Here is a 26520-nt window from a genome sequence, read left to right as displayed (position 1 = left end):
TGCCTTTATTGCTTTCTTGTTCAACGTTTTATTTAAAGTTTTTCCATGTTTACTATTAGATCAGACATACGGTCTGTCAAAGATAATATTAATTTGAAAATTTGTGTTAATCTAGCTGCTAAATTTATAGATGTTTTTCTTAGAACTACGTGTGCACGCGACTTGATGTTTTCTTTAATTTAGGAAAACAGTTTTTGTTGTTGCATAAGTTACTTATTACATTAGCTGTCTACAAGTGAATGTCCCGTCAAAACCGCTCCACCCGTTTCAGAGATTATCCGTAACAAATAGATGGACAAGCACATTTCAATCTCACTAGTTATACAATCTTTCAAACGATGTAAGTTACTTAATGTCATTTAGTTGACTTTTTATGGGATCTTCATAACTTGTCATGTGTATGTGGTACGATGTCGAAGGTCAGTAAGTTAATGTGATTCAGTAATAAGACACAATCGACATACAAGCCCTGATTCTCATGTTGTGAAGAATTTACAATGTATATCATGGTCAACGTTCTTATTTTTTGAAAATATACTAAGAAACTAGCACTTTTTAGATGTAAGTAGATATATTGGTAAATGATTCGCTTGAAGGTAAATAGCTAGTCGCCAATTCGTTAAACAATGTGAGTTTCAGTGGAGTAGCGCATTGGAAATACAGCAGAAGACTTTGTTGGGCAAGTAATACGCTTGATATTTAATGATCAATACCGTCCATAGACTTTGCTGTAAGATTAATTATCCACTCCTTGCATCATAATTCTCCACCAACCTTGGGAGCTATTATGTTACAACCCTTGTGACTGTAGTTACACTGCCTTACTAACATTTCAACAGAACAATTCAAAGTATTGCTATTTGTTAAGATAATATATGATGAGTAGAGTACCTATCTGAGGAGACTATTCAGGTAGGTATTCTAAAGGCAAACCAATAAAACATACTGTAACTGACACGCTTACAATCTTCTTCTTTATTCCTTCAGGTTAGCTGTATATGCATTTAGTGATAAACGTGTTCCAAAGATTACAGACACGAAACGCTTACCGGGTGCTTACTTATACAGGTGATCTATAAAGAGCCGAGATGGCCATTGGTTTCTTTATGGTATAGGTTGGCGGACGAGCATATGGGCCACCTGAAGGTAAACGGTCACCATCACCCATAGACAATGACGCTGTAAGAAATATTAACTATTCCTTACATCGTCAATTTGCCACCAATCTTGGGAACTAAGATGTTTTGTCCCTTGTGCCTGTAGTTATACTGGCTCACTAAGAACGGGTAAGAACTCTTATTCCAATAATTGCAGGTTCACACTCAGACATAAATTCTAAGACAGTTTCCATGTTTTCTGTGTTCTTAATTTTCGATTCATCTCGTGGTCAGCGGTGAAAACATCGTAAGAAAACTTACATGTGCCTAATTTTAATTGAATTAAAACCGCATTGGATAAAGTTTTTGGAATAAACTCATCAAATCGTAAGATCATTGCCTAGCAAATCAATTAACAAAAAGGTTTCATGTAAAATGTACATCACAGCATAAATGTTAGGTTGTATAGATATGTATGCATTATATATTAATTTCAAAAATGATTCTCATCTGAAACAGTTACGTTGTTATTTTCTTTGAGCGAAATCCTTTCACTTTTCAAGTGTGGGTCATTGACACGGTCATACTTATTGTTGAAGATGATTGGTCGATGTGTGAAGGTAGTGAAGACGCTATTTGTGTATAAAACTTTATTAAACTTTTATATTAACCATTAGAGTTCGAAATAATGTTTTATCATTCTCAGCTGTTATCATTGATTCTGTTTAGTATATAATTTTTGCTCGCGTAGACAATGTGAGCTGAGATGGCCCAGTGGTTAGAACACGTGCGTCTTAACCGATGATTGCGGGTTCAAACCCAGGCAAGCACCACTATATATATGTATGTGCTTAATTTGTATTCATAATGCATCTCGTGCTCGGCGGTGAAGGAAAACATCGTGAGGAAACCTGCATGTGACAAATTTCATAGAAATTCTGCCACATGTGTATTCCATCAACCCGCATCGGAACAGCGTGGTGAAATATGTTCCAAACCCTTTGCTTAATGGAAGAGGAGGCCTTATCTCAGCAGTGAGAAATTTACAGGCTGTTACTTTACTTTACTTTTACTTTAGACAATGTGAATATATTTTTTAATTCACTGAAAATATTACATTGATGTAAGACCTCTTTGTTAACAACATTTTTTTCCAATTAAAAAGTAGTCCATGTCCTTTCTCAAGCTCTAGACTATTTGTGTATCAAATTTCATTTAAATCAGTTCAGTAGTTGAAAACGAGACAGACAGTCAGACAGAGTTACTTTCGCATTTATAATATTAATATGGATAAATATTGTATAATGTGATAGTGCATGGTGAGACTACCTGTAAATAATAGAAGGTTTGCCAAGACTCGAGATGGCCCAGTTATTAGAACGCGTGCATCTTAACCGATGACTGCGGGTTCAAATCCAGGCAAGCACCGCTGATTCATGTGCTTAATTTGTCTTTATAATTCATCTAGTGCTCAGCGGTGAAGGAAAACATCGTGAGGAAACCTGCATGTGACAAATTTCATAGAAATTCTGCCACATGTGTATTCACCAACCCGCATTGGAACAGCGTGGTGGAATATGTTCCAAACCTTCTCCTCAAAGGGAGAGGAGGCCTTCAACCCAGCAGTGGGAATTTACAGGCTGTTGTTGTTGCCAAGATAACTTTGAAATGTATTTTTTATGTAATATACATATTGTATCTACTTGAATAATAAAATAAAATAAAATAATAATATAAAGCAATCTTTTTAATCTCCACAGAGGTCTTATTGTTGTTGACTGTATATTACCATAACGTTTAAAGTAAATATCGTCCGACACTGATTAACTAAGTTTCAGTTATATACCAACAAAATATTATGCAATTCATCATGATCAACTGACAGTTCACATTTGTTACCACTGTGACAGCCCACGATAGATGCAATGGATCCTCAGAGGTGACGTCACTTCCTAGACCACCTATTCCAAACCTCAGTTCTCCTTCTACAATAATATGATATATTTAAACTAGTCACCAGCGGTTTCGTTCGCGTTTTAAGGTGTTGTTATGAGTTAGACAAAAAAATCTTTCTTGGAGTTCAAGTTTGCTTCATACCAAATTTCGTTCAGCGGTTTGGTCGTGAAAGAGCGACAGACATTAATATAGATTACTTTATCGAGCGTGGTAGTTTGGAATTTATATGTATTTTTGAAATAAAGTAAAAAATAAAAGTAGCAAGTAGAGACCAGACTGTTGTTCTTAGAACAACTTTTTCGAGGTTCCACTGATGGACAGAAGCCTCTTTTTTCGAGACCAAAGACGAATGCTGATTGATAGATAATCAACGCATGAAGATATCCTGACGATATTTTCCTTCACCCTTCGAGCACGATTTGATTTACAAACAAGTATTATAGGCCTTAAAGTGCAGCCTTGTTAGGATCGCTGTTTGATATCACTGGTTAAAGACATGGTACCATCTATAAATCTGACGATAAACCTTATCTACATAAATAAAAAAATTAACAAAAAGAAAAATCGACTTCAAACAAAACACTATTTTAAAACAAATGATGTGCACTAAAAATTAATAAAAATAATTTCGTTTTTAAGACATTTTTAAAGTCCTCCTAAGTAAAATGAAATTAAAAAATTTATACTTAAAAGTCGATTTACGATTATATAATGTTGTTATAGTTATTGCAATATTTGGAGACGGTGTCTGGCCAACCATTTACAGACGAGTTGATAACCTCCTCCTTTTTGAAGTCGCTTGAAAAGGAGAGGAAGCTTTACCCAAATATTTAACGATTGTTACTTTTGTTTTCTATACAGTTCATAGTGTATTTTGTTCATAGGTTCAATAACACTGAGTGTTTCCACTTACAAATGTATAAAAAAACATACAGTTTTAACACTTCATACACGTCAACTTAGGACTTAGATAACCGTTATATTCCAATATAATGAGCGAATACTATTTCGAGATCAATGACTGTCGATACAGCGAGCGATCTCATCTCTTTTCACTTGCTCAAATTATTGTCTGAGTTTACTTTTTTTATGATGTAGTTTGGAAGACGAGCTAATGAAAACCTTCAAACCGGAACACAATAATACTGAGTGTTACTGTTTGGCGGTAAAATATCAGATGAGTGAGAGGTACGTTCCCAGGGTTTACTCAACGCCAAGCCACGGGCACGCGTCTCAACAATCAAAAGAAAGAAGCGATACGAGCCCCTTGATCGACCCAGAACATTATCGTATAAAAGGTAATTTGTAAAAAAACATATTTGTTAAAGTATTTTCGTATTGTTTTTTTAGAAATATACTGTAGGTTTTTCTTGGCCAAGGAGTATAAATCCATAAATTAATGTTGAAAGAACTATTTCCTAACTCCTAGTAATTGAGGACTTACAACTTCCATCATCAGCTCAGCAGCATAACATTATGATTGCTAGAAGCAAATGCCAATATAGCTTCAGAAAATATGTAAAATATGTAAAAATATGTAAGCGGTACATATGTCTATAAAATTTGAGGGTTTCCCACGATTTCTCCTGGATCCCATCATCAGACCCTGATACCATTCCAAGAGTATCTTCTTTCTAACTAAAAAATCATCAAAATCGGTTCAAAAATATACGATCGTATTATATACCCTTTTTTTGAAGTCGGTTTAAATATTTTTATATTTGACGAGGTCTGCACTTAACCTTAATGAAATTACTTCAGACAATTCATCTATAAATAGAATTCGTGTGATTAATTTTTTTTTCACTATCTCATGCTTAACAATAACAATGAAATTCTGCAAAACTACCAACCCGGATTGGTTCTAGGTATAATGGAATACTTTCGCTGATTTATATGATTCAGCTTTTGGCTAAGAAGTTTAGCATGTATAAGTTTAATTTTATGAAAATTATTTTTTCGGATAAGTACCGAAATTAATAAAAAAGGATGTTCACTCAAAATTAAAATAAAGAAGCCTCAATCTTAAGAAGAACCGAAAAATATGTAAGAGGATTTCATTTAATAATTATTGATTTCATGAAGTTTCGCTGACAATTTTTTTTTTTTTTTTGCTTAGTATGTTTTAATTTTTGACCCCAATATATTGGAGTGATATTGTAATATTTGGTGCTTAAATATGTGGCGAAAAAAGCAGCATAGGCCGCAAAAACTTACTCGTGCACAATATCAACCAATCGGCATTGAAGTGCCGTGGAGATTTTGATTCAAGTGCACTTTTACAAGAACCTTTGAATAGTAGTTTTACAAAACTACATTAAAGTAAAGCTACCACAGATTTGGAACCGAAAAGAAACCCAGTAGTATCATCAAATAGTAGAATCAGAGATTGTATGTCCACAATCATACTTGATGAACAAACGATTGCCCTTGATGGTCCGGATGCAATCGTATTAAGTAAAAACTTACAACTTATATTCTTAAGAACATTAACCAAGAATATAGGACAAACACACTGACATACACACATTCAAGAACGATGTTTTTATAAGCGTGAAAGTTGTAAGTACGATAGAAATGACGTCAAAGAACCTGACCTTTAAAATGACTTAACTAATGGCTTTTTAAATAATGCAGTTGCTGTTATTGAAATGATCACGTATAATTTAACGACATCGTAATTTGATTCGTTAGTATCCTTTATGTGTGAACACTTACCGTCGGATTAATTAATCTCGCGGCAAATTATTTTTTTATATACAACCATAGATCTCAATTTCTTGGACTCAAACCAGAACTCTATTTAAAATATTAGGTTATAATTAGTATATAAAACCTTTTTTCAGTTTACCTACTTTTAAGACGTCAACCAAACACTTCTAAATTTTTATGTAACAATTTGATATCTTTAAATCATGCTCAGTAATAACCTGTATATTTCTTACTGTTGGGCTAAGGCCTTTTCCTTTGAGAAGATTAGTAAGTTAGAAGAAAGTCCTTTGAAGGATAGGAGCATATTCCAACAAGCAGAATTTCATTGAAATTATTCACATGCAAATTTTTCACGATGTTTTACTTCACCGTCGAGCTTGCGACGAATTTTAAAAACATATTAAGCTCATGGAAATTCAGTGGTGCTTGCCTGGGTATTCTGACGAAAAAATCATAGGTAAGCACGAAACGTTGCTGGTCTCTCTCTTCCTAGCAAGTCATGTTAGATTTGCCGTCTCATCGGATTGTGAGAGAGTGAGGGAATGCACCTGCGTTTGCGCATATACTTTTGTACTTCAGCATGCCATTTATAATTGACTATAAAGTCAAAAAATATAAGTCTCTATAAGATCTCGTGGTCGAAAAAAAATATATATATATATATTTTTTATGGTGTAGGTTGGCGGACGAGCATGTAGGCCACCTGATGGTAAGTGGTCACCATCACCCATAGACAATGACGCTGTAAGAAATATTAACCATTCCTCACATCGTCAATGTGCCGCCAACCCTGGGAACTAAGATACCATGTCCCTTGTGCCTGTAGTTACACTAACTCACTCACCCTTCAAACCGGAACACAACGATACTGAGTACCGTTATTTGGCGGTAGAATAACTGATGAGTGGGTGGTACCTACCCAGACGGGGTTGCACAAAGGCCTACCACCAAATATGATATATAATATTTGGTATAGCAGATTTTATACATCAAGGTCAAATTCAAAAATCTTTATTCAATATTGACGGTTTGTTGAGCATGGTTTAAATTTCAATCACACTTTTACCATCACTTAGAAAATTCATAAAAAACACATTATTGAATGTAACTTTCCTTTATTTGGCTAGAGCATCATTCATCATATTATGTACGTGCTTAAAGCTTTAATAAACATTGGACTTTAAAGGTGAAGCATCAAAATTGTTTGAAGTCAAAAGCTCGTGTTGTTGAGAGAAAGTTTTAATGTGTTGGAGATGTAACATCATTGAAAATTTCATTTTATGATATACTAGCGATCCACCCTGGCTTTGCACGGGTGCAATGCTGGTATGTACTAAATATAAGATAGAATATCTTTATTCACGACATCACATTAGAAACTTGAAATATTATCAGCGTTCCTTTACTTTATTTTCCATGTATTATACAAAAACCTTCCAAAAATCTGTTCCAAAAAAGATATAAGCGTACATAGGGACAGACAGCGGTAAGCGACTTTGTCTTATACTACTTAATTATTATACAGACATCGACTATGGTCGTTGCTTGGTGGTACAAATCGCAAAAATACATAAGCTTTGTTGACGATATACTCATAAATCACATAGCTTTTACAAGTAAATAGTAAGATACTAGTGTACTTCTATAAATAGGTACAGGAAGTGTTTAATATTAACATTAGAATACTACAACAATATTTTTAATCGTGTTTGGTTTTAAAATTGCGACTTGTATTTATACTCGCAATAGTTTAGGTGTGTTTGAGGAGTATAAGATTGTGTGCGTGTGTCTATGAATGTGTGTGTATTATAAGGTGCACGTATTGCCAGTCTGAAAAAAACTTAGATCTTTTTATTTTTTATCTGCACATGATTTTTTATTGTTTCTATTAAACTAGCATGTGGAATTTCTATAACATAACGAAAAATTCAAAATAAAATATTGAAACAATGTTATAAAATGTAATTGATAAAAAAAATGGTACTTATAACATTAAAAAGGTCATTTATTTTTAATTATTCTAAAAGCTCTGTGACATGACTGTGATAATATATTCATAGTTATGTCATATAATTCAAACAAAGGCTTCGTTACTTCACCTCGACCTTGTTACCTTATGTGGACCGAAATATTTTTTAGACTGTCTAGCACTATGTCTAGCGACTGGGGGTCAATTCCACTAATAGTAGTTTTTTGCCCAGAGAATCGCAATTCCGATCCTCTGGGCAAAAAACCGAACCAGCTCTCCTGTCACCAGTGGAGGCAATGAGGCGAGGTATTATACTTGTGATGAAGCTTTTTGCACCACTATTACAAGGGCCAAGCGTTTCGACTTTTTTTGGCTTCAGCTTTTTCCGCAGCGGCACCGGCCCTTAGAATGTTGTAGAATAACTTAAATTTCCATTTGATTGATATATTCACATCCCACTCATCATTATTATATTCTACCTCCAAGCAGCAATACTTAGTATTGTTGTGTTCTAGTTTGAAGGGTGAATAAGTGAAGTGTAACTACAGGCACAAATGACATATGAGGTCTCCTTATTGGCGCATAGGTGACGTTATGTGTGGTTAATACTATATATTAATTACCGTGCTAATGTCTGTGGACAGTGATGACCGCTTACCATCAAATGGATCATTTGCACGCCCGCCACACATTAACATATAAAGTCTATACATTTGTTAGTAGAATTGACCAGATTATTACTTATGTAAATTATTTGTTTGAACGCTGGATTTTCACGAGAGATTTTGTCGTTTAAGGCTCATCTGACTAATTTGACTGCCCTATTTCTTTATTTAACGAATCGAAATGTATATTTTTAACCCGATTTTTTTTTTTAATTACGAGTAACTAGCTATAACATTTATGTACATGTCTTACGAAAAGTTTTATGCACGAACCGCTTATGAGTAACTACTCATAGACAATTCTATCATTCGTAAGGAATTGGAATCGTTTTTCGAAAATTAACAAAATATTAAGTATTTAAATTCAGATTACTATAAAGGTATCATATCGTTTGCAAATTATTTAATGAAGGTAGACGAATAAAAGGCCTCGTTAGTAATAAATCGGCTGTTAATATTGGAATTGCAAGAAATTTTAAACAAATTTGTGACAAATAAACTAAAAAAAAATGTTTTTGAAACTTTTACAATCTTAGTGTATTATATTCACAAAATAATAATTGAATCCAAATTTACTAACACTCAACAACTGAGACATTACGTAAACGTTCTTCATCGAACACAAATTCTTAAGTGAGAAAAGGCAAAGAAAAATTTACTCATTTAAACAAAGGAAATAAAATACATATAATTAGATAACCAGTTGCAGGATTAATAACTTTTAAAATTAATTAATAATCATTAATAGCCCAATTGTTTACGGGCCACTTAGCGGTGAAAAAGACGCAGATTCCACCCAGACTCCTTGGGCTATTGTCGTGCATACTCCTAGAGGGTTAAAATATTATGTAATAGTATAAATATTAAAATTGAAAAATACAATATTTCTTTTTCATAAAAAATATAACAACAACAACAAACAACACAATTCCCACTGCTGGGCTAAAGCCCTCCTCTCCCTTTTTAGGAGCCCAACAGTGGGAATTATACAGGCTGTTATTAAATAGTAATAGTTAAATAGCATACATCGCTCTTGTAATGTATAAAATATTAGTACTGTATTGAAGTTATCTTCCTATACTTATACTTCCTTTCCCTTTTGAGGAGAAGGTTTGAAACATATTCCACCACGTTGTTCCAATGCGGGTCGATGAAATACACATGTGGTAGAATTTTTGTATAAATTGTGGTAATTTTTATAGATGTTTATTTGATTATAAATACAAATTAAACATATGAATATTCAGTGGTGCTGGCCTGATTTTGAACCGGCAATCATCGGTTAAGATGTTGTGTTGATATCATGTTCAAACCACTGAGCTATCTTGGCTTTTGAGTCGCTTCGATTGAAATCAAATGTATCATGTTTGTTTCCAAAGTTCTTACCGTATGTTTGCTAACCAACTGTTGCCGAGTTGTTTGTATTCAGTGGCTTCCTACAACCGTCAACCGTCTTTGGCGACTTCATCTTGTATTTGAGGTCGCCAAACTTTGTCTCCAAATGTAGATATAGCTGAAGCTTGCAAGTATAGATAAAATGCATTTAATTAACATAATTTTAAAAGGGTATAAGATCTTATTCTGGATCAGAATCTATTAGGTTATGACATAAGATTTTATTTTTAAGTTTTCAAATGATGAAATAACAAATAATGATAATATTTTCTCTGGTTTAAAGTGTTAGTGAGCCAGTTAACAACCAGAACAACGTGAATTACAATCTTACATATGGAGTGCTTAAAAATAAATGGTTCATTTACCAAGAAATTGTTACGTCATATCCCAGTTGTTGAGCTGTGTGACGTATTTACCAAACATTTGGACCTAGGAATAGTAGTGCAAAAAGGTTTATCAAAGCAACTCACCTCATTGCTTCCTGGTGACACGAGGGCTTGTTCGTTTTTGCCCTAAAGATCGGATTGCGTTCCGAACGGTGCTGCTTGCGATTTATACAATAAAAATGTAATTAATATTTGTACATATTCGAAGACTTTTTTATGGTATAGGTTGGCGGACGAGCATATGGGCCACCTGATTGTAAGTGGCCACCATCACCCATAGATAATGAAGCTGTAAGAAATATTAACTATTCCATACATCGTCAATGCGCCACCAACCTTGGTAACTAAGATGTTATGTCCCTTGTGCCTGGCTCACTCACCTTTCAAACCGGAACAACAATACTGAGTACTGTTATTCGGCGGCAGAACAACTGATGAGTGGGTGGTACCTACCCAGACGGGCTTGCACAAACTCATCAAACACTATATATTAAAAGGACTTTATTGTTTTGAGACACAACATAGTGATTGGTCAATTCATAAATTTGAAAATCGATCGTGTTCCGATCAACGTTTTCTAAACGATTCGAGATTTAGTTGCAATTAACGTTCAGTTTCTCATAACCCAAGGGCCTAAAGGTGAGTGGTCACGATGAGTCCTCACTTTCGCTCACTTTCGTTCGTTCACAGGTCAGTGGTCACACGTGATAATCCTTCTCGGACATGCACTGTTTGTTCAATCGATTGAAGACGAATGGAAAACTATTTATATATGTGTGAGTATTCAATGTGTGCATTTTTTTTTAATTATAGCCGATTTGAGCAGAGATCGCCTACTACAGGAACGTGGTTTTAAAGAAGATTACAGAGGTTTAATGTTCTTAATTTTGTGTTAAACTAGTACTTGGTGATTAGGCAAATAATCGTAGGGAAAGTTATCTGCTACACAATCCACGACTTCACATTTGAGCTGTGTGGTGAAATGAGCTCGTCAAAAGAATTGAAACTATTAGCATATATATCCTAGGTATCCGTTTCTACAATAAAATTCCGCAGACATTTTTAACTTTGCCGTTTCATAAATTTAAATCCTTCGCTTCCTTCAAATTTTTTTTTACATTGGTATAAAAGCATATTATACAAGATTGCACTTGCAATAAAAAAGCATAGTCATAATTCTATTTAACTAGCGTGACTTTGTATTTTAAATGTTAAAAAAAAGATCTGAGTTTCTTGCCGGTTCTCCTCTGTAAAATTTAAATTTCGAACCGGTGCCAGCTTCACTTAATATAGGTTAAATGACGATTCAAAAATGCTTGTAAAAGCGTACTTGAATAAAGTATATTTTGATTTGATTTGACTCATCATAAACGTTACGTATCAAACGTTTATGATAAGTCTGAATATGAGAGAAAATAGTTTCTAACAAAACGAATAACAACAATATATTATCCAATTAAAGTGTGTATGACTGGCAACAATAACATTTATAAGGTCATTTTAAAAATTATTTACGCTCCGTCAAGTCATATTTGAAGCGATGAAAGTCTTGAGAAATTTCTCACGCACTTGTAACAAGTTTTGTGAACAATTTTTAACGATATTATCATTGAAACAATAAAATCGTCGTTCACGACAACGTGCTAATATATGATCCTATCGAGAAGTACAGATTTCTCTAGAATTGATCATTATCTCTTTAACATCTTACTTGGTGGTAGGGCTTTGTGCAAGCCCGTCTGGGTAGGTACCACCCACTCATCAGTTATTCTACCGCCAAATAACAGTACTCAGTATTGTTGTGTTCCAGTTTGAAGGGTGAGTGAGCCAGTGTAACTACAGGCACAGGGACATAGCATCTTAGTTCCCAATGTTTGTGGCACATTGACGATGTAAGGAATAGTTAATATTTCTTACAGCGTCATTGTCTATAGGTGATGGTGACCACATACCATCAGGTGGCCCATATGCTCGTCCGCCAACCTATACCATAAAAAAAAAACATATTATATATAGAATTAAGTTACAGCTCATTCCACGAAACGAGCTCCCAAAGGAATCTGCCTGTGAGTGCTTATTGGTTAATGTTAGTAACTTCTATTAGCCAAATCATTGTTTTGGATTGTCTAGCACGCCTGATTCGTCTCACTTACATCTAGCCGCACGCGTTGACCAATGATGAGCAAGTTTTTTGTTCCTTAGGAGTTCGATTCGTGGAATGGACTGTGAATGCTTTAGTTAATTTCTTCCAATGTCAGATGATGAAGGCTCTAACGGTGCTCTAGAAAATGTATGATAGGCAAGTGACGTAAGGCAAACTTTTCATTAAGTATTATTTCGTGACATATCTATATTCATAGATCTATAGTTTTTCAAGTATTTTAGCAAATGACACAAGTACTTAAAGACATAAATGTGCTTTAGTACTTTTTAGAGCTGAGCCACAGAGTATATATCGAGCGAAGTTGTCAGGTCTAATTCAAAACAAATGAATTCAATAACATTGTTGTGGCATAAACATACATACGAACATCATAATTAAGGGAACTAATTCTCATTATATTCCAAAAGAAAAATGCGTTTCCTTAAGAAATATGAATGGAAAAGTGGAATGCAAATTTTACATGACTCTTGTTTGATATTCACATGATTAGTATCTGAGATATGAGAATTGTAACAGTGTAGGGTTGCCACAATATAAATATTTGTTACTTTAGAATATTTAACACTTGAAAATAATACTTGGTTATCTGTGGTTATTATTATTGTATAATGTATCCCATAAGAGACGAGTTTAACTCAATTCATCACCGAAACCGCCCTGAATACCCCATTTAACGTAAAACTATTACCTATAGGAAAGTGTATAAAATAATTGTTGTTTTAATTCAAAGTTATTCGATCTATAAGGTTTATTGAGGTGCCGTTTTTATTTTTCAAAAATAATGAATTGTAAAAACTAAACATACTAAAAGCAAAATTTTAATTTGGAAAACATAACTGTCAATATATTATGGTTTGTATGAATGAGCCAAATTAATCACAGGTTCCCTTAGTGATACCTACTGGGTGTAGTTAGTAGTAGTAGTAGTAGTGATAGTTAAAAGCAGAGATGATCGCCATCAAATGGGTAAATGATCTGCAGCCATGGTCAAAGTAATAATTAATATTTCATACAGATAAGAAATATTAAACCACCGCGAATGCACCACCAACCTTGGAAATTACCACTGGCTCAAACACCCTTTAAATCAAACACATGCTGTGTTTGATTGGCGACAGAATATATGATGAATGCTTGGTACATCTCTGGTATTCAGACTAATCACAGTGACTTACCACCAAGTGAATTATTAACAAATTACAAGTCGCGCCAAAATTAACCTTGCTTTCCAAAAACAAAAACAAAAAGCAATGGCGGTTCAATTCAAATTAGCGGGCATTTTTTTTCAAATCAGTTCTACGGGTATCTCCTAAGTATATATTGACAGACAGCCCTGTTTCATTGTCAATGGCGTTTATATGCGTCTGATGGGTTACTGTGTTAGCATGTCGATTGTTTTATTCCGTCCATTGTAATATGAGAAATGTATGACTCGGTTAACATGTGTTATCATGTTATGGAGAGTGTCCGCTCATTGAAAGTTGATAGTTTGTTGAAGATACGATGATGAATCAAGTGTCTCTTCGACAAAGGTTCCCAAATCTCCTGAATTTCGAACAAGATACCCCTTTTTCAAAATGAACTGCTTAAAACCCCACCATTAAATTACTTTACAAGTATCTTATCTCTAGTTTTTTTTTATTTATTGTGTTTTTTAAGTGGACAAACATGAGATCATTGTATTATCAAAATTAATTATTAATACTAATATTTTTTCTACAATAGACACTTACGTAGTCCGTTTTCATTTATGTCAACCAACTCTTATTTATGAAGAATATAATATTCAAATCATTAAGTATCATTTTTAGATTGTACCAGGTTGGATTGTTGGATTAGGTCAATGACCTGAACCGGCAATCCAACCAAAAAAAACCCTTAAACCAATGTATATGGTATTTCTTCTGGTTTCTGCTTAACAATTGTCAATATCAAACCGCAATTAGGAAGCATTATTATATTGTTCTAGAAAGCACGTGAAGCTGTGCCTGTCACTGATCTCTGCGTGCGTGCCGAATTGGATACTCTCTATAAAGTGCACGTATGTTTGGGTGCTATTATAACGAGCCTCGTTAAGTACCATGAGATATTATACTGCAAAATGTAATTTTCATTGCTGCGCTTAACTTTGAAGGGTGGAGACAATACATTTATAAGTATCAATATTTCATAATTTATAGCGTACGTAGAATTTTAGACTAAATAATTTGGGCGCAGTGGTTACAAATTAGATTATACTTAGAAAACTTATCAATAAGTGACAAATCTTTTATATTTATAAAAGGAATAACAACTAATACAAATGCTTCCCATTTGTATTAAAACCTTGACAGCCCTATCACGTATTAAAAAAAAGCATTTACTTGTTGGTAGGGCTTTGTCTCGATAGTTACAGTCCACTATGCCTCAAAAATACTTAGTATGGTAGTATACTAGTTTAAGGATAAACTAGTCAGTGTACCTACAGGCACAAGTTACATAAGATCTCAGTTCAAAATTTTTTTTCATGTTATATGGGGCAAACGAGCAGGAGCCTGATGGTAAGTGATTACCACCGCCCATGGACATCTTCACCACCAGGTGTGTTGCCGGCCTTTAAGAAAGGAGTACGCTCTTTTCTTGAAGGTTCCCAAGTCGTATCGGTTCGGAAAAATCACCTTCGAAAGCTGTTGTGGATTTTGTATTTTATTTTAAAATGTTGGTACAATAAAAAATCCAAAAGCGCCAATGTGGGCATAACTATATGGCTATGGGAAGTAGTGGTCTTATCATAAGGTGAGCAATGTCATTTGTCGTAAATGTCCTAAATAAAAAAAATCACTATAATTGAATAGCAACACTGGCAGTTAGGTCTTAAATGTTAAACCATCATACGTCGAGACTTTTAAAGCTAGTTTCACATAACTTTCTCTCTTTATCAAGTACAATAAATAGTAACGTTTCATAACACAAACCAACGGATAGTTATCTCCGTAGAAAGTAATGGTTGCTCAGTGTGTACAACTCTTTACCTCGAAACACGGATTAAAGAGAATTGAACAAGTGCATAGAGTGATGAAAATTTAGAGGCGATTTATTATTTATATTTTGTATGTTTCACATTTGTACATACAATTTGTCTGGTTTTATATTTTGATTTACTACTGTGTATAAAGAAAAAAATTGTTGTTCAGGTTGAGTCAACGTTGAATAAATTAAACAAATAAATTGCATTATATTACACACATAAGTGTAGTATTCTTTGCAATACATAGAACAGCGTTACGTTATTGATTCTGCATCAGAAATGTTTAGTGTTTTTTGGTTTGTCATCGCATTTAATTATGAGGTACTTGCGAAAATACTTGTCTACGTGCGTTATAAATTCCGCCCCCCCATTCGGTTAGTTGGCAACGGCCGCCTCGAAAGCGATCTGGAGCACAGAATTATATTGCACTCTCTGTATCAAAGTTACTCTATATATTAATGTTATACCCATCTACATTAAACGAGTGAAAACTTCAAAAAGCATGCATGTATTAATCTTAATTTAAATTTGTAATTGTTCTTTACATACATTAGTAATAAATTAACAAAATACCAAACATAATTTATATGTATATGTACTTTTGTTTAAACAAGTAATTATATACGTCACATATACTAATGATAAAGACTTTAAATAAATTTATAGAAAATTTTTAATTTTTTTTAAATAATTATTTAATCTATGTATGTATGTCATATTTAATTCCATAATATGTAGAGCAATTGTTTTTATATGTATAGTGGACATAACAATATATATGTCATATTATATAACAAATAAAAATCATCATAATTATTCCCCTCTAAAGAGAGGGGAATAATTATGATGATTAGGGAAAGCCCTATCACTGTCTCTTTCACACACTATTAATCGGAATTTAAAAAGATATGTTTTATTTTTCGTCAACGGATTTTTTTTAGACAGTTCATTTATATTTTAAAGTTGCCATCTATGTATAATATACGTACTAATAATTAAATCAAAGAATACATCTATCCATACATAGTCAAACTATGTTATTTTCTACTTCCCCTGTGAAATAGGCTAGTTCCGCTGTAAAACCGCGGGATTGCCTAGCTTGTAGTTAATGTCACTATCGGTTACTATTAGTTGTATGTAATAACTCGACGAACGACGTAACGTGCTCTCTGAAGCACGGAGTTAGGACATTATTGTCCTGTAGACCGAAACAATTGTCTATTAAATTGATTAAAAAAAAACTTATATATTTGTCAAATATGTCTAATTTACTAGACAAAATATTTTTCTTAAGTATGTGCAATATATTTGTTACATATCATATATATGTATTTTTATGTACATACTCAAGGCTCCACTGTTGCAATACCTTTGCCCGACTAAATTCAGAAAAAGTTTTTGTTTTTTTTTTTATAGAATTTTGGTCATTTCCTTTTATTTTTGTTTTGATAAAAGTTCTTTATAAGCCTCAGCGGAAATGGCAATTGCCTGATTCGTATAATTCAAACCGAACTTCACTCTTACAGCGATCACCTACTTTTCCGGCTTCGACGTCAATAAATAACGTTTTATTTTTATTTAATAAAACATCAATCAATTCGTTGGTTTTCTGTTTATTCGATACAAATATAACATAAATATGTCATGTTTTTATGGTATAGGTTGGCGGACGAGCATATGGGCCACCTGATGGTAAGTGGTCACCATCACCCATATACAATGACGCTGTAAGAAATATTAACTATTCCTTACATCGTCAATGTGCCACCAACCTTGGGAACTAAGATGTTATGTCCCTTGTGCCTGTAGTTACTCTGGCTCACTCACCCTTCAAACCGGAACACAACAATACTGAGTACTGTTTTTTGCTGGTAGAATAACTGGTAAATGGGTGGTACCTACCCAGACGGGCTTGCACAAAGCCCTACCACCATGTATAATTTAAAAAAAAAGTTTTTCGTTAGACAGTCTTTTGTTTGAGATGGGTGAATCTAAGCGGATCTGTTCGGTATGATTAGAATATTGTTTACAATTATAAATTAAAATGGAAATCAAGTGCATGGATTCTTAGAATCGGATATCCTCAGCCAGTGATTATGGAACGGTGACATTTTCTATACAACCGGACCTTAGTACCGTCGGCAGAAAAAACAAAACAAAATTTTTTATTAAAGATAATTTGTATATGTTACTGAAAATTCTAAGTGCAAATTCGCTATGGTCTATCTAAAAAATACTTCACGTGAATTTTTGACGTTTGATTGGAAACTAATTTGACATAACGATACTAAAATTTGAATGTATGTTTTGTGTGAGAACTTATGTGACATGTGACTTTTGTGAAATGAAACTTATCGAACCGAAAGTTTCACTTTCGTCGCGTGTTTTGTGTTACTCACGCTGTTTTCGTAACATATTATCCTTCTTTGTTAGGTTAGGTTAGATAGTCAACTCTATACGAGTAATATTAATAAGCGTCTCCGTGATGTGACATAATGAGATTAATGGTTAATAATATCGGTAATATGTTAAGCATTCATTCTGGTCTTATCATAGATTGACTGACAATCCAAGTTATCTAGTTATTGTAAAGTTTAGAAAAATAAGCACCAAACCTAAGCTAACAAAAGATATATGTAAAGTACGAATGTGATCCGATGATACAACACTTTTTGCGTCGTGTTTTAACCGTGTAGCAGTTTTTAAGGTTTTTAAATTTTCAATCTTGATTATATCCTTTTTAAAATATTTTTAAAAAGAAAAGATTACTTATATGTAAGAATAAATTATAATATATATAGCTCGAACTAAAATTTTACGTAGTTGACAAATCTAACAGTATTTCCAGGTCCAATCTAGAAATGGAAATTCACACAGGGTAAAAAACCTTATCAGCCTCAGTATAGAGCCTCATCTCCTACAAAGAAGATGAACCCAACTGATCATTGAAGGATTACGTAAATCATGATTTCTTTATAAATTGACAGATTGATTGAGAGATTTAGACATTAAGATGATCATTAAGAACACAAATTAAATCCGTGAAAATTTCGAGCATTTTGTATTGCAACTCATGATTTCTATTCACTTGACCATCACCTCTCTGTATAATTTGGTAGTTATAAAAAAGTATTGGAGAGTTTATAGCGTGTCAAGTGCCATTCTCTCAGATTTCTCCTCTTGGTCATCACGCTGTTATGAATATGAGTGTTATTGTTAATACTTATGGCAATAAAAATAACGCATAAGTAAACGTAAGTCTTCATCATGTGAAATAACTGGCGATTCCACATCGTCATATAAACTGTTTTGATGTTACATACGTTCTAGGGCTTTGCACAGGTGCAATGCTCATACGAAATATACTACAAAATGTTCTTGTTTCTTTACTATATTAACAATGTATTATATACAAAAACCTTCCCCTCGAATCACTCTATCAATCGAAAAAACCGCATCAAAATCCGTTGCCTAATTTGAAAGATCTAAGCATACATATGAACAGACAGTGATGAGCGACTTTGTTTTATACTATGTAATGAAAATCTCAAGTAGATAAATTTTAATGTGATATGATTTTCTCTTCAATTCTTCGACAAAAATAATATGAAAAAAAGGTATAAATGTAGAGATTGAAAAGTAATTAAAATAAATATTAATAATGTAATGAGGTACAGAGTGATCATTACAAAATATTTGTCTGCGAACCGTACACCAAACGGCTGTATTAGAAACTGTCCAAGCAGCCGCTACTTTTTTATATATTACCGGCTCTGCCACTTGATTCCTGCACTCTCTACAATGCAAATTGCATTTTTCAACAGGTTCACCTATACAATGACGCGAAACCGTTTCATAGTATACCCTGCAATAGTGAAGTAATTATACGTCGCGATGACATTTTTATAGCGAGTCACATATCATTATGGAGTTTTTATTTACGCTTTGTTAAACAAACACCGCGTAGAAAACAAACACATAACTTAGACAAGTAAATCAATAGATCCGTTAAGTATCTTTTTTATTGAAGTTATCTACTGAACAGCTTAAAATAACAATCTTACTTTAAACATTTAGGAATAGGTGATTAATTAAAGAGAGATAGCTTTTATATAATATATGCTTAATTTGTGTTTATAATTCATCTCGTGTTCGGCGGTGAAGGAAAACATCGTGAGGAAGGTTTCCTAGGCATGTGTCTAATTTCATCGAAATTCTGTCACATGTGCATTCCACCAACCCGCATTGGAACAGCGTGGTGAAATATGTTCTAAGTTCTCTCCTCAATGGGAAAGGAGGCCTTAGCCCAGCAGTGGGAAATTTACAGGCTGTTATTTTACTTTAGCTATTTCTGCCATTATTGACGTATTGTTTTGTATTGTAGTACTTTGTCGTTGTAAGGAGTATATAACCAATACACTACATCTGTAGTTACATGCTTCAGATTGACTTGCTCTAACGACATAAGATCTTACTCTGTGTGCCTTCGAAACGGAACACAACAATACTTATTATTGCTGTTTCGGGGGAGAATATATGATGGTGGGTAATCATGTAATACAACTTAACATTATAAATAACACAAGATTGCTAACTTAAAAACTCACAAATTAAAATTTATAGGTAATGTTGATTATAATATATCAAGTCGTAAAAATATTTCCTTCAAAAGTTTTTACTACTGAATATATTATAAATTTATGCACTTAAGTATCATGCTGCTGAAAAAGAGCTGTCACTAAAGTCTTGTAGCTTTATCTAACGTGTTAATCTGATTGTTGGTGAATATAACTACACACCAGTCCATCAATTTCAATACAAATAAAACTCTAATATAACATAAATCTTATACAATAATATTTATCCAGCGCTTATTAAGCTTATTTTAAGATTATATGAAAAATAAAGATATTTTTTGTTTATAACATCAAATGCTTTCCTTTAACGTACAAATATCACTCATATCTTATTAAGTATTTTATTTGAGATCATAATTATTATGCATGATCAATCTACAGAGGCATGTTACTGGCAAGAAATAAAAACTCTCTTTAAGAAAAAAAGTGAACGTATTATTTACAAAAGTAGAGCACGTTCATCTTATAATGATTAGTAACTTCTATAATCACAGTAATAAGGCATTAAAACTACAAAATATAAAAAAAAAACAGGTTGATATCATCTAACAGCCAACTTAAACATCACGCGCTCTCATTGGCCAAACCAAGCGCTCACCCGGCTTCCTGTTACATACTTCCGTCCCAATACACGATATCACTCCTATAGATTCCTGTAGATTCTAGAAAATAGAAAAAATAAGCACTGATAGCGTTCTATCTTCTTCTCTCGGACTTCCAATCAATGATGGCAGAAAGGGACAGCCAACATTAATTATAAAAACCGTTCTATATTATAACGAATTGTTCGATTTTTATATTTTATTCGATGATTGAATGATTTGAATTTATTTACAAAATAAAACTAAAACATAGTATGAATATTTTTTTAATTTAATACTTGTCAAATAGCAATATTACTAAGTTCTGCCATCTATTGGTGGTTTTATGAACTACGTGCTATTCGTCAACATCATTGCATGTCGAATACGATTTGGTTAAGTAAGATGACGATAGATGGCGCTATACTAAAGTTTTGTTTCAAATGAATGAATATTAATTGCACTAACAATATTTTTAAACGCAGCTTTATTTTTGAATTGTTCTTAAATTATAAGAAAATATTTCGTTAAAGGTGGATAATAATTAAATCAATTTAGAGAAGATAAAAGTAAAAATAGACTTGAGTTGGCCCAGTGGTTAGAACGCAGGCATCTTAACCGATGATTGCGGTTTCAAGCCCAGGCAGGCACCGCTGATTCATGTGCTCAATTTGTCTTTATAATACATCTCGTGCTGGGCGGTGACGGAAAACATCGTGAGGAAACCTGAATGTGACATATTTCATAGAAATTCTGTCACATGTGTATTCCACCAACCCGCATTGGAACAGCGTGGTGGAATATGTTCCAAACCTTCTCCTCAAAGGGAGAGGTGGCCTTGAGTCCAACAGTGGCAATTTACAGTCTGTTGTTGATGTTTTTGTTAAAAGTAAAAATAAAATACTCAGTGAATCACAATCTACTGGATGACAGTCATGATGACCCTGTTTCTAGTGTGGCAAACCTTCCATTTTACATTCCGCATCCAGGTTCCATCACCTTCTTCGAGTTATATTTGATACTAGCGACCTGACCGGGCTTCGTACGGGTGCAATATTTGTACTAAATATACTACAGAATGTCTTACAAGTTACAACGTTAACATTTTTTCAATAATTAGACAATACAAACCGCTATTTCCCTGCGTTTTAGATCTGTAATATATTCGTAAATATTCATTAATGAGCCGAGATGGCCCAGTGGTTAGAACGCGTGCATCTCAACCGATGATTACGGGCTCAACATTCATGTGCTTAATTTGTGTTTATAATTAATCTCGCGCTCGGCAGTAAGGCAAAACATCATAAGAAAACCTGCATGTGTCTAATTTCATAGAAATTCTGCCACGTTACATACGTGGCAGAATTTCTTTCACTAAAATTTTATCAGTGTTTCTCTACAATATTGTACATGAATTATAATGAATTAATGTACCTATCTATTGAAAAACCGTATCAAAATCCGTTGTATTATTATAAAGATCTAAGCATGCACGGGGACTTTGATTTTTATTCTGTAATAAATATTGTCAAATATTCTTCTTACAATTCACCAAGTTTGATTACACAGGTCTATGCTATATAATACCACCATTGGGACAAAACTATGACTGCCCCTAGTGTAAAATTAAACGCAAACTTTTATTTTCGCGTTAACGTGATATCATGGAAAAATATTCAGCGGTCTCGACGATAGTTTATAAAGCGACATTTCTGTGAAATTATTCATGATACTTTACGTATAAAACTCGGATCAAGGGATACATACGACGCTTACAAACTTTTCAATTCGAACCACACAAAAGGAATCGGAATTATTCGGGAAATTCTTTTAAAACAAAATCCAAATTGGAATTATAGTAATCTTTAACATTTTTAGTACGATTTGGAGAAATTCATCACATCAAAACCATTTTATGTCATTTAGTAGAGGTGCAGGAACCCAGTTAAAGTTGATTTTTTTTATTTTTTGTACATATTTGCCGAAAAATATCATATTAAAAATTCCATATTTAAATTGCGCGCGCTACTTGGACAATATGGAGTACATATACTAGGAAAACAAGGATAACAAGCAAGTGACTTCATCATAAATCCGGCCAATCAGGAACGTTTTATGTCACGTGACAAACGTTTAAAAGATGCATTTTTATTTATAGATTTTTGAATAAATTAAGTATTCATTAAAATCATTAAATATAGTGATTACAATAATTGAGACTTTATTTTGCGCATTTTTAAAAAGGCTATTATTAATAATAATAATATACCTACCTACCTGTACCTAAGTACCTGTACCTAAGTTACCTGTGACTCTGTTACCTATGTTAGTTATATTCACAATGTTATATTTAACATTTTTTCTTTTTAATAAATATTATTTTATACACAAGAATCACTGCTGTATCGTCCCGTTTGCAACTGAACAGCAACGATTCTTGTATATGCAATCCAGTCTATTAGCTATCATGTTCAGAATTCTGTTGGAACTACCTCGTACCCGACGCTCCAGGGAACCGCATCATTATTAACAACGGTTACAGATTCATTATAACATCACGAAACGCACCTTGGATGATCTGTGTTTGTCTCTTTAGTCTTTAATGTAAATACATATATCTACTTACATACATACTTTCTTTTCCACGTGGTAGAGCTTTGTGCAAACCCATATAGGTATCACGTACTCATATTGTACCATAATGCAAAAATAACTAAGACTGTTGTGTTCCATATAAGAGGGCACATAGTCAGCGTTACAGACAATAGTGACAAATACATCTTAATACTTAAGATTGGTGGCGCATTGGTGATGTAAGAAATGGTTTATGACTGGGCCAATATTTGTATATTGGCGACCAACAATTTTATACAAACGAAAAGATAATCTTAATCGCATATAAAGTTATTTTAATCGCATAAAAATGTACAAGAAATCGATGTATTCATTAAAATACGTACATCTCGATTAACGTTCAAATAACTTACTCGTACTTTCTTAATTGGCACGATAACGAAATTCTAGCATATGCGTGGATAACATGGATTTGCAAGAACTATTCATCTATGAAAATATTTCGACTGAAGAAAGTCGAAAGTAATTATTTATACTCTGTTTTAAAATTAGAACAAGCAACATAGCGGGCGATACTTTTTGCAAGGACACCGCTGTACCCAAAACAATCTGTAAATTTGCCACTGCTGGGTTAAGGCCTCCTCTCCCTTAGAGGAGAGTTTTGGAACATATTCCATAAATTAGATTGGAAATTAGACACATACAAGTTTCCTCACAATGTTTTCCTTCACCGCTGAGCATGAGTTGTATTATAAACTTAAATTTGTTTCAGTTGTTTATTCACTTGTGCTCTCCTGGGTTTGAACCCGCAATCATCGGTTAAGATGCACGCATTCTAAACAATGAGTCATCTTAACTCGCCACTGTACACACTCACTATTGTTTATAATATTGGGTAGTTTGGTCTGAAGGGTGAGATAATTTTAAATACAGTTTATATATTATATTATAGCACACGAGTTCGACCCGAAGTATGTAGATGTCAGAATGTCCACAGCAGCGCGATTTCGAAGGCATTTCTGCCTCGCGTAACTACTTTTTTGCTTTAGCCAGCGGTTTTTCCGAACCGATACGACTTCAGAACCTTAAAAAACTTACGCATTTCTTAAATATCAATTTCCATCAGATGAGCTTCGTGCCTCTTTGCCAACTATACTTTAAATAAATAAAAATTTTAACATTAAGAAAAACCGACTTGAAGTAATACACTATTTCAGAACAAATTAATATGAACTAAAAAGTAAAAAAAAGTAATTACGTATTTAAAATATTTTTTAGAGTTCCCTTAAGTAAAATGCAATGAAAAATATTGGATTACTAAAAAGTCGATTTACGATTATATAATGTCAACACTTATCGTTATTTTTGGAGCCGGTGTCAGCCACGGACACGCGCATCAACAATCAAAAGAAAGAAGCGATACGAGTCCCTTGATTGACAAAATTGACAAAATACTGTATGAGTGGAAACTTGATTGGCTTGTGATTTAATTTGTATTTGTTAATATTAAGACTTATTGTACTGTTTGTTTCCCAAATAAAATAAAAAATAAACATTATTAAAGTTATTAAATTCGAAGTATCGAGCTCCACTGAACAAAATTAAAAAACATGTCAACAAAATTTAAAAAAATAATAACTTCAATAATAAAAATAACCATGTTAATTTAAAAAATCCTATACACTGTATATTGTCGTATAAAAGGTAATTTGTTAAAAACATACTTGTAAAAGTATTATTGTATTATTTTTTGCAAGATATTTTACAACCACTTTGTGGAACCAGCTTTCGCCGGCGGTTTTTCCGAACCGATACGACATGGGAACCTTCAAGAAAGGAGCGTATTTCTTCCTTAAAGGCCGGCGACGCACCTGCTAGCCCCCTGGTGTTGCAGATGTCCATGGGCGGTGGTAGTCACTTTCCATCAGGTGAGCCTCCTGCTCGTTTGCCACCTATATCATAAAAAAGGGTTCTCTTGGCTATTCAGCAGGTTAGGTTCCAATGATTAATGATAAACGTAAAGATGTAATAAGGGTAGTCTTTTTCACAGATCAATAGCGTCTATTTTAAATTAATTGCATTCAAACGACTTATCCGCCTTTGTGTAACTTAGACTCAAACGACGTTTAGCTTATTCAAGTTTTAAACTTTAACCGAGTTAGTCTTCTAGGATAAAATAAAATTAATTTATCAAAGACGACAAAACACGCCGCAGTATTCCACTTCGATCTCTCGTCGAAAGTTTTGTTGATCGATCCAGAGATATATTTTAAATCAAATTATTTATTCGAATAAGCATATTTTTTTTATAATTAACTAGCTATTCCCGACCTTGTACGCGTTTGAATTTAATAAGAAAAGAAATATTATTTTAGCCTAAGTAACTTCTTATTATATTGGTTATCTTCCAGAGGAAGTCCCGTCAAAATAGATCCAGCCATTCCAGAGATTAGCCGGAACAAACAGACAGACAGACAGACCGACAAAAATGGTAAAAATTGTTATTTTGATATATGCACCGTGTATATACATATGCATTGAGTAAAAAGGGCCTATTTTAATGTTAGAAACAGACACTCCAATTTTATTATATGTATAGATATTGGACAACATCACATACATTAGTCTGGTCACAATGTAGTAGTAGTAGTATCCCAGTAGATAGACGGTACCACAAACACTCAAATCAAATCAAAATAAACTTTATTCAAGTAGGCTTTTACAAGCACTTTTGAATCGTCATTTTACAACCAAGTGAAGCTACCACCGGTTCGGAAAGTAGATTCTACCGAGAAGAACCGACAAGAAACTCAGTAGTTACTCTTTTTTAACATTTAAAATTACTAAGTCATGTTAGTTAAATACAATTATTTAAATTAATATATCCTGCTTGGAAGTCAACAGATATTAGCTCCACGCTTTTTTATCATCTATAAAATCTTGTATTGAATAATATGCTTTTTCTACCAATGTATTTTTTACAAACCATTTGAATTTACTAAACGGCAATGTTAAAAAAAAATCCAAGTCAACATAGAGAACTAATGAAATTTGCCTACGTCAAGGAGTGGCGTACCCATGAAAGCCGGTGTACACACTAAACGACCACGTCGTCATAGTCGTCAATTGATGTGTCTTTTGGTAATTTAAGTGTAACAGCTCTTTATTAAGTACATAGGAATATACGTTATTTTCAACATAAGAACACATAACAACAATTTAAATTTATGTATGACTGTTCCGGCTATTCTTGAAAACGACAAGACCGCTTTTGTTGAAATTCATTGGACTACTTTTATTTGGAAAAGTAATTACAATTTCGGAGATAAAATTTAATAAAAAAAAATGTCAGCAGAATCTAATCCAACCTCCGCGAG

Source organism: Vanessa cardui, chromosome 23, assembly GCF_905220365.1.
Source record: "Vanessa cardui chromosome 23, ilVanCard2.1, whole genome shotgun sequence".
Taxonomy (NCBI): domain Eukaryota; kingdom Metazoa; phylum Arthropoda; class Insecta; order Lepidoptera; family Nymphalidae; genus Vanessa; species Vanessa cardui.
The sequence above is the reverse complement of the archived record's forward strand: the minus strand, read 5'-3'. Positions refer to the sequence as shown.